Raw genomic sequence first — 11,616 nt, forward strand, 5'->3', positions numbered from 1 at the left:
AGCCAACACACACTGACACACACACACCAATGAAATAATATAATTTTTATATATAATAATAATTTATAATAATTAATTATATAATTTTTATAATTTTCGTAAATATAAATCATTTTTAGGTTATGAATGGTTTGATTTATAATACGTATGTAAGGATAAAAATTTTTATAATCAAAAATAATTTTTTCAATTTTTATAATCAAAAATAATTTATAAATTATCAAAAATAATTTATAATACGTATGTATTATTTAAATCTTTACATTTTTTATTTAAATTTTTTTATAGTAAACCGATCTTCACATTTTATAATACGTATGTATTATTCAAAAATAATTTATAAAAAATTATAATTAATACGTATGTAAATAATTTAATACGTATCTTCACATTTACATTTACAGTAAACCCATCTTCACATTTACATACGTATGGTTTAAGGGTAAATTTTTTTATAAATGACTTAAATGATAAATCAAACCATTCATAACCTAAAATTTTTTACCCTTACATACGTATGGTTTAAATAATTTATAAAAATTATTGCCATACGTATGTAAAAATCGATTATAAAAATTGCAAAAATTGATTATAAATTTTTTTATATATAATAATAATTTATAATAATCAATTATATAATTTTTATAATTTTTAAATTTTTTTTAATTTTTACAATTTTTACAATTTTTTTACCCTTTATTTTATAAATAAAGGGTAAAAAAATGATTTATATTTACGAAAATTATATTTTGCAATTTTAAATATTACAAATAATCTAAATGTGAAGATGGATTTACTGTAATAATTTTTGAATAATTTTTGCAATTTTTATAATCGATTTTTACATATGTATGACAATAATTTTTATAAATTATTTAAACCATACGTATGTAAGGGTAAAAAAATTTAGGTTATGGATGGTTTGATTTATCATTTAAGTCATTATAAAAATTGAAAAAATTATTTTTGATTATAAAAATTTTTATCCTTACATACGTATTATAAATCAAACCATTCATAACCTAAAAATGATTTATATTTACGAAAATTATAAAAATTATATAATTAATTATTATAAATTATTATTATATATAAAAATTATATTATTTCATTGGTGTGTGTGTGTCAGTGTGTGTTGGCTTTGGTTGGTGAATCAATAGTAGAAACGCCATTTCAAATGGCATTTTTTTAAAAAAAAAAAAAAAAAAAAAAAAATTATTATATGCACAGTAAAAGCGCTATTTTAAATAGCGTTTTCTTCAGAAATTTTTTTTATGTTAAAAGCGCGATTTGGAACAGCGTTTTCTTAATTAAAATCGCGATTTAAAATAGCGATTTCACTATTCATCAACTTTTGGCCTCCTAACAGTAAAAGCGTGAATAGTAATGGCGCTTTAGCTTAGTTTTGGAATACCGTCAGAAGTTGGCCTAGTTTTGGAAATATAATGTAAAAAAGGTTATATTGGGAAAAGCCTCCTATATACGGACTAAATAAATAATTAAAAATAATTTTAAAATTAAATAATAATATAAAATTTATTTAAAAAATATAAAAAATAATTTAAAATAATTTAAATTTTAATCATTTTATTAGAATATATATTGCACTTGTTATATTATTAATTGTATATTCTAAATTCGCAATAATAAATAGATGTAATAATTTAATGGGTAAAGATGAAAAAAATTTAATAAATTAAAAAAAATTATATTTATGATGAAATGAAAATACATTTCATTTTATAAATTTTATAGTTTTAGTTTATTCTACGTTAAAGTTTGTCATAAAACTTAAACACATATTTTAGAAATAAAATAGGGGATTTTTTTTTTAAAGGTCCTAATATTAAGATTTTATAACATAAATGACACTCAATATTTTTATAATGTCTAAGGTCCCTCAACATCGATCCAGAAAATTTCTCTGAACGAATTTTCTCTGGACTTCACAGAGAAATTTTAGTTCACAGAGATTTTCTCTGGTCGAATTTTCTCTGGACTTCATAGAGAAATTCTGGTTCACAAGGCTTCGTTATTATTGAGAATTTCTCTGGACTATAAATTGAATTGTTGAGAATTTCTCTGGACTATAAATCTGTAATTTATTGCAAGGTACATTCACAAGGCTTCAAAATTTCTCTACTTTGTTCTTACCTGATCCAGAAAAAATTCAAAGCACTCTAAAGAAATTCAAAATTTCTTTGCTTTATTCTTACCTAATCCAGAGAAAATTCAAACCAATCCAAAGAAATTCAAAATTTTTCTACTTTGTTCTTACCTGATCTAGAGAAAATTTAAACCACTTCAGAGAAATTCTTTGATAGCCTCCATCGTCATCGTCATCATCTTCTTTCTATATCAAATAAGCAGTTGTACCAGCACCATGAAAGCCATAAAAGCAACAACACTTTGATAGTATCAACATAAATGCACAACAAGACAAATGATTAACTAGAGGTAGCATGAGGCAATAACAATATCAACTCCACCCATCAATGGTTCGATTTGACCCTTCTACAATAAGTTGGACAATAAGCAGATACAAAAACTACAAACTAGCCACTTATGATCTCACTTGAGTCAACAACAGCTCAAAGAAAAGAGAAAAAAACATAGCCACAACTCTAGAGAAATTCTGGAAATCCAAAACTCTCTAGACTGGACTTCTTAGAGAAATTCAACAGACTTGATCATCTTCAAACAATCTCTCCATGAGCACTTCTCTCTCAAGCTCTTCAACACAGCGTGCATTAAGCTATATAAACCATAAATGGTCAAAGAGTTCTAAGAAACTCACAAGAAAAATAGGTGAAAAACAACTTGTTCAATATAAAAACACATAAAAACACAACATAAAAGTCCAGAGAAATTTGTAATAATTATAATTTTCTCTGGATTGTAATAACAAGCTTTTAATTTCTCTGAACAAATTTTCTCTAAGAAATTGTGGAAAGAAAATTTGTATAGAAAAAATTTGTGTGGCTTTGTATGGCTCTATCCAGAGAAAATTTTGTAAGAAAAAATTGTGTTAGACAAAATTTGTGTGGATTTGTGTGGCTCTATCCATAGAAAATTGTGTTAGAGAAAATTTGTGTGGCTTTGTGTGGCTCTATCCGGAGAAAATTGTGAAGTGAAGCAATGAGCAATTTATAGTAATCACCCAGTTAGTAATCAACAAGCATGGATTCTCATAGAGCACAAAGATGTTTAAAATACATGTTTCTTAGTCAACATGGGTCCATCACAAACTCCAACCACAATGCGATCCCTAGCCAATTCCGCTGCTTTTTGTAGGTACCAACTTAATTAGATACATTTTCAGATATATATATATATACAGAGAGAGAGAGAGAAAGAGAGAGAGAAGAGAACTTTGAGGAAAAGGCAGTGACCGTCGTGTAATCGGTTGAAGGTGTCTTCGATTATGACGGATCCAAATGTATTTGGCGGCGAAATTTTGGAATCTGCTGCAGATTCATCCGAAATCACCATTGAAATAGATAGAGAGAGATTGTGAAAGAGAGAATAAACAAAAACAAAAACAAATGGATTTTGATTATGATGCTGCAATTTCACAACAAAATCAAAAAAAGTAGGATTGATTTCGAAGCAACTACTCAACTGAAGCCCCATTGTTACGTTGAGAAGATGCTAAGGTACAGTGAACCTGGACCAAAATAAATAATAATCATTAATAAGAAAGTAGTTAATGGAGGAGCTTAACACCGACCTTGATGGCTTCATCAGTCTCCAAGAGTGTAGGGCTAAAGAATGCCTTCGAGTTGTACGATCAAGACAAGAACGAAGCGATCTCGTCTTTGAGATCGGCGAGAGAGAGAGAGAGAGAGAGAGAGAAGAGCAGCGGGAGACAGAGATAGAGAGCATAAGATATATCAAATTTTTCTGTGATAGATGGGTGTGGGTTTAGAGACCTTGGACATCAAAAAATAATATTGTGGATCTCTTCCATTACTAAAAATGGAAAAGGGACCTTAGACTAATTTTCTCATAAAATAACATATATTTTGATAAAATCGCTAAAATTGGTTAAAAACCTAACCAACTTACACAAAAATTAATTAATTAAAACTTTTTAATTTTATTTTATACTCCAACTTTTTTTTTTGTAGTACAATTATTGCACTTTAAAAATAGGAAAATTTATCTATAAATCCCATTTTGAGAAATGGTGATCCATTTAGTTCTAAGAATTTTTTGATAGACCAATTAGTCCCATTAATTTTGAAAGGTAGATTTAATATATTATTTAAAAATTAGATTTACGATTATATCCTTATTCCTATTATATTACCTGTTTTTTCCTTTTGTGCTAGAAATGTAAGGTACACAATCTACGAGAATCAAATTTGGGATTAATTTTTGTATAAGAATCTTTTTTATTTGAAAAACATTTCAAAAGTAGTATAAAAATGACTTGAAATATGGGATTCTTCAAATATTCCAAAAAGATGTGAGATTTTTCAAACATTTCAAAAGGAGTATAAAAACTCCTTAATAAGTTTTGGACAAATGTATAATTTCAAACTATAACACTCCAATATAACACTCAAACGTAACACTTCAATGTAACACTCTAAAAAAAATCCTTAGTGTATTTTTCCCAAACATAACACTCCAATATAACATTTTAAAAAAATTTCTTAGTGTAACACTCTAATGTAACACAAAAAAGAAAAAAAAATTAGTGTACTTTTCTCTAATATAACACTTCAAAAAAAAAAAAAAAAAAAAAAAAAAAAACAACTCCTTAGTGTAGCACTTTAATGTAACACATACAAAAATTTCTTAGTGTACTTTTTCCAAACGTAACACTCCGATATAACACTCCAAAAAACACTCTTTAGTATACTTTTCTCAAACGTAAAAATCCAAAAAAAAGATGTGAGATTCTTCAAACTATTCCAAAAGAAGTACAAAAAATTCCTTAGTAAGTTTTGGGCGAATGTATAATTTCAAATTGTGAGTGTTACGTTTAAAAAAAGTACGTTAAGGAGTTTTTAGTATTTTTGTATGTGTTACAATTGAATATGTTATATTGGAGTGTTATGTTTGGAAAAAATATACTAAGGAGTTTTTTTTTTTGTTACATTAGAGTGTTACGTTTGGGAAAAGTACATTAAGAAGTTTTTTTTTTAATGTTACGTTGTTACATTTGGGAAAAATACACCAAGAATTTTTTAATATGTTACATTGGAGTGTTACGTTATTAGTATAGCGATCCCGGGTTTACCCTTGTTGTACAGTGATCCGGACATGTGCCCGTGGATGTTGGTTGTTGTTTATTATCATGTTTGCATCCTTTGTACCTTGTATAGTGAGTTATGGGATGTGTTGGGCAGGTTTGTTACAGGTTGGTTGTGTTTGGGAGCCTAGTGTTGCTGCCCAGATTTTTGGTCCTTCGCTCGAGCGAGGAGTCTGTCGCTCGAGCGAGAGTAGTGTTGCCCCGGTTCTGGACCTGAGAGTTGTAGTTTCTGGCTCGAGCGAGCTTTTCGTGGCTCGAGCGGTCTGGGTTTTTCTTCGCTCGATCGAGAACTTCTTGGCTCGAGCGAGAGTTTTCTGTGTCTGGTCGCTCGAGCGACCAATCCTTCGCTCGAGCGAGAGTGTTTTATATCAGCGGACAGCAGCGTCTAAAACATCACTTTTTCAGCCCTTTTCTTTGAACAAAACCTAAATTCGACACTCTCTCTTCCTAAACTTACACTCTCTCTAAGATTTGATCTCCCTAGGGTGTGAATCTAGCCTAGGGCCTTTGTTAAAAAGATAGAGGGTGTTGAGAGCTTCGATTTAATCTGAAAAAGTTTGGATTTGGAGCAAGTTGATCTTGGAGTCTTCATCTCCTTTTTGGCTTAAACTTCAAGGTAGGGATATCCTACTCCTCTCTATGGGTTTTGTCTTTAAATTTTGGTATTTTGAGATGTTGGGCTTGGTTTGGTAATTTTGTGAAAGTTTGGGGCTTTTGTGCAATTATACAAAAGTTGGGGTTTTATTCATAATAAACCTAGATGCATGTTTGGCATAGAAAAATGGAATGATTGTTGAATCATTGATGAAAATGGGACCTAAGGGTTGAAATGGTAATTATGGAAAATGGCCTAATTACATTGTTTAATTAATTAGGATAATTAATTGATGAGAAATGAGGAAATGAAATGTTGATTGAATATCCATTTGTGCATTTATTTTCTGTTTTAGAAATAACTGCTTTGGGCTATCGGTGGAGGATAGTCGTGATTGTTGTAGACAATGTATGTTGATTAGGCAAATTGAAACTAATCAATGGAATGTGTTATGAAACTTGACAGTTGCTAGAATACATTAATTGTTTGTATTGTGTGATTGTATATAGAACCAATGTGTTTATATACGTTGTGTGTAGAGGAGGAGATAGGGGATGTACTCCGCGGTTTAGGGGAAGATAGGGGATGGACCTCTAAACCGGATAGGTATTTGGAGGAGATAGGGGATGTACTCCGTAGACAGAGCTCATATGCTTGTCTAGAGAAGTGAAGATAGAGCTCATATGCTTATCTTTGTGAAGTATGAAGTGTGGATATAGCTTGTATGCTTATCTGTGGATATTGTTGTTATACATATCTGTTGTGAAGTGTGGATACAGCTTGTATGCTTATCTGTGGATATTGTTGTTATACATATCTGTTGAGATTGTGGATATAGCTTTTACGCTTATCTGAATGTGAGATATAGTTTTTATACATATCTGTGGAAATGATGATAGAGCTAGCATGCTTATCTGTTGAAAAAGGGAAAATGAAAAGTAATTGGGACTTGTCAGTCGTTGACATAAATATATAATTTATGTGATTGTAACAGTGTTGACCAACTATCAATTGCTAATGTTTTAGTCATTGTCCATGGTTGGTTTAGTGTATTTCTACTGGGCTGTGGCTCACCCTATATGGGAACATCATTTTCAGGTGCAGGAAGCATGCCACCTCCAAGGACATAGCTGGGAGGCTAGTGGCGGGCATAGTTTTGTCGTTTTACTTTTGATGTATTACATGTAATTTCAAGCCAAGGGCTTAATGTGTAAACGAGTTAGAACTCTTCGTTGTAACCAAGTGTTAACTTGGAAAGCTGTAAGCCCGTAGGGCATTTTGTTATGAGGTTAACATGTAATACTTATGTAATGGAATTCTAATGAATGAAAGGAATGCGGTTAGTTTATATGTAAATGCATGTCGTATTTAAAGGGTTTAATGCTATTATTTTGAGGGCGTTACAACTTGGTATCAGAGCGTACCGGGTTCGAATACTTTGGGTACGTGGGAAGTGATTAGGATCACAATGGGTTTGTCTCGCTTGATAGAGACGTAGATGTAGTACCATATGCTATGTGTTTATTTGATAACATGCTTATGTGACTATGTGGGTATGGGATTTAATTTCTAGGATGTTGATTGGATCCTTGAGTTTCTGGGAGTCTTGTTGGAAAGGCACTTGATCAATGCTGTTTCTAACCGGAACTCTAGTAACGCCTTGGGACTATCATTATCCGGAAATGAAATTCGTAAGTGCTTATGTGTTTATGTGCTTATGTGGAGTGAATTACAGTTGTCCATGCATTAGGACGTGAGTGTTTAGTTTCGGCACATTTATGAATGTGCTAACGTTCTGTGTTGCCTTTATTAGGATGTCAGGACGAGGAAGAGGTGCTAGGCGTGGTAGACCTGCGAGGCAGGAAGTACCGTTACAGGGTGAGATCCCGGCAGTGCAGGAGGGAGTTGGGCAGGCCAATGTGGCCGAGCCAGTGGGTCAGCAGGCTATGGGTGCCTTGGCCAGAGAGTTAGCAGGAGCTTTGGGTATTCTTAGGGCTGAGAATCAGGCAGCTGAGACAGGGCCTTCCTTCTTGAAGAGGGAGTTCTTTCGGTGTAATCCGGACGAGTTTATCGGGGATCCTAAAGAGCCGCTTAAGGCAGATGAATGGCTCGAACAGACAACGAAGACGTTTGAGATGCTTGGCATCGAGGACGGAGCATTGAAAGTGACCTTGGCATCCTTCCAACTGAAGGGAGATGCGGGTCAATGGTGGAAATACGAGAAAGCTCGTGTTGGTGGTACTTGGGAGGCGTTTGTGAATGCTTTTCAGGAGAGGTTTTTATCAGCAGTAGCTAGGGAGAAGCTGAGGGATCAGTTTAGCCGGCTTAATCAGCAGGGCTTGTCAGTGGCCGAGTTTGAGGCTACTTTTACCAGTCTGTCTAGGTTTGCACCTGAACTGGTGGCGTCTGAGGAACGCCGTTGCTATGAGTTTGAGCGGAAGTTGAGGCGGGGCCTCAAGTTTAGAATTGGTGGGTCTTATATTCGAGAGTATAGACACCTAGTGGATGCTGCAGCTCATATGGAGCTTATGATGCAGGAGGAGGATGAGGGTCAGAGAGGCTCCAAGAGGAGCCAGGATAGTCAGAGTGATGGCAGGAGGCAGAAGGGTAATAACCCTCAGCAGTCTCAGGGTGCAGTCTCTAGATCGACCTTTCCCGTGCCTAGTGTAGGCTCGGGGAGAGGCAGTCAGGGAGAATTCACTTGTTACAAGTGTGGCCAGCTGGGTCACAAGGTTTCGGTTTGCCCGCAGAAGGGTGGGGGTCAGAAAGCTGCTCCTTCTTCAGCTAGACCGCCGAGTCAGAGTTTGGGCAGGGGGCAGCTCTTGATTTGTTATCAGTGTGGACAACCTGGGCACATGAAGAGGTTTTGCCCACAGTTGAGTGCCACTTCGGGAGCGTCTGGCTCTAGGCAGACGCAGGGTTTTCAGCCAGCTCAGTCTGTGCAGGCCTCGAGGGCCAATCCGGGAGTTTCGTCATCCCAGTCTGTGCAGCAGTCTTTTGCTCCGAGAGGTGAGCAGGTAGACCAGGGGCCTACGGGGCGCGTGTATGCTGTTACCGCGCAGGATTTAGTACCGGCTCCATCAGTAGTGAGAGGTACTTTTCTGTTTTGCAACTCGGTTGCTAATGTGTTGATAGACACGGGTGCATCTCATTCTTTTGTATCTGCTGCATTTGCATCTGTTTTGGAATTGGAGTTAGCACAGTTAGCATCTCCTATTTGTGTGGTATCGCCTTTGGGCGGTGAGTTGATTCTGAAACAGGGTGTTAGAGGATGTGATATAGAGGTCGCCGACTATAGGCTTCCTTTTCCGTTTGTTGTCATGCCCATGAAGGGTTTTGATGTTATTTTGGGTATGGACTGGTTATCGTCATACCGGGCTGTTATTGATTGCTACCGCCAGAGGGTTACATTGTGTACCTTGAGCGGGGAGTGGTTCCATTTCTTGGGAGACCGGGTTGGTAGTGTTTTGCCACCGGGGTATGATTCGCGAGGGCGAAGTGAGCTTAGTGGTTTACTTGCTAGCCTTGAGAATAGCGAGTGTGTTGAGACCCAGGTTGTGTTACCGAGGGTGGTTTGTGAGTATTCGGATGTCTTTCCCGAAGATCTTGTTAGTTTGCCACCTTACCGAGAGATAGAGTTCTCTATTGATTTAATGCCTGGTACGGCGCCGATTTCTATGGCACCTTACCGTTTTGCTCCAGCAGAGTTGGTTGAGTTGAAAGTTCAGCTCCAGGAATTGCTAGATAAGGGCTTTGTTCGCCCTAGTGTTTCACCGTGGGGAGCACCGGCACTCTTTGTTAAAAAGAAAGATGGTGCCTTGAGATTGTGTATAGACTACCGGAAGTTGAATCGGGCTACGGTTAAAAATAAGTACCCTATGCCCCGTATAGATGATTTGTTTGACCAGTTGAAGGGTTCCCGTTGTTTCTCTAAGATAGACTTGAGATCGGGTTACCATCAGTTGAGGGTCAGGGAGGAAGATATTCCTAAGACGGCATTCCGTACGCGGTATGGCCATTATGAGTTTCTGGTGATGCCATTCGGGCTTACCAATGCACCGGCAGTCTTTATGGACTTGATGAACCGGATTTTCCGGGAGTTCTTAGACCGATTTGTGGTCGTCTTCGTAGACGACATTCTTATCTATTCGTCTTCTGAGGAGGAGCACGAGGCACACTTGAGAGTGGTGCTTGAATTGCTTAGAGCCCATAGGCTATATGCCAAGTTTGGGAAGTGTGAGTTCTGGCTGGGGGAAGTCAAATTCTTAGGCCACGTGGTATCCGGGAAAGGGGTGTCTGTTGATACATCCAAGGTTGAGGCAGTGCAAGATTGGGCACAGCCTAAGAGTGTGTTTGAGATCCGCAGTTTTCTGGGATTAGCTGGGTATTACCGTCGGTTTGTGAAAGATTTCTCCAGGTTGGCGTCACCGTTGACTAGACTGACTCGGAAGGGAGTCAAGTTTGTGTGGAGTGAGACTTGTGAAAAGTCGTTCCAAGAGTTGAAAGTTAGATTGACCACCGCTCCGGTGTTGATTATTCCGGAGAGAGGGTTGGGTTATGCGGTTTATTGTGATGCCTCACGAGAGGGTTTGGGTTGTGTGTTGATGCAAGAGGGGAAAGTGGTGGCTTATGGCTCACGTCAGTTGAAAATACACGAGAAAAATTACCCCACACATGACCTAGAGTTAGCAGCTGTGATCTTTGCCTTGAAAATCTGGAGGCACTACCTTTATGGTGAGAGGTTCGAGGTATTCTCGGATCATAAGAGTTTGAAGTATCTGTTTACACAGAGAGACTTGAATCTGAGGCAGAGGAGATGGATGGAGTTCATCGAGGATTATGATTTTGAGTTACATTATCATCCGGGAAAGGCCAATGTTGTGGCCGATGCCCTTAGTAGGAAGACCATTAATGATGTTGCTAGTATAGCCATCCGGGAATGGGTGATGTTGGGGGCACTTGGCGAGTTTGATTTGCTACTGGGCGAATCTGTTGAGGCTGCGGCCTTGTTTTCTGTTGTTGCGCAGCCTACACTTGTGACTAGAGTGTTAGAGGCACAGAGAGGTGACCTTGAGGTAGAATCCCTCCGAGAGAAGATCTCCAGTGGGAAAGTTGAGAAGGGTTTGACGGTGTATCCCGACCTGAGTGTGAGATACCGAAACCGTTTGTTTGTACCGGAGTCTTGCCGAGAGGAAGTACTTCGAGAGTTTCACCATTCGCGCCTTGCGGTGCATCCAGGAGGTACTAAGATGTATCAGGATTTGGGTCGTCAGTTTTGGTGGCGGGGTATGAAGAGAGATGTGGCTGTTTTCGTATCGAAGTGCCTTACTTGCCAGCAAGTGAAGGCCGAGCATCAGAGGCCAGCGGGTTTGTTGCAACCCTTGCCTATTGCCGAGTGGAAGTGGGAGCATGTCACTATGGACTTCGTTGTAGGTCTTCCGAGGACTCAACGGGGTAGTGATGCTATTTGGGTGGTTGTAGACCGGTTGACTAAATCGGCGCACTTTATTCCTATGCGCGTGAGAGATTCGGTAGATCATCTTGCCGACTTGTATATTCGGGACGTAGTGAGATTGCACGGGGTCCCAGTGACGATTGTCTCAGATAGAGATCCTCGTTTTACTGCTAGGTTGTGGCAGAGTTTGCAGAGTGCACTGGGCACTAAGTTGACCTTTAGTACGGCTTATCATCCTCAGACTGACGGGCAGTCCGAGCGTACTATTCAGATCCTCGAGGATATGCTTCGGGGTTGTGTCCT

The sequence above is a fragment of the Camellia sinensis genome, chromosome 5, assembly GCF_055761805.1.
Source record: "Camellia sinensis isolate YWXY chromosome 5, ASM5576180v1, whole genome shotgun sequence".
Taxonomy (NCBI): Eukaryota; Viridiplantae; Streptophyta; class Magnoliopsida; order Ericales; family Theaceae; genus Camellia; species Camellia sinensis.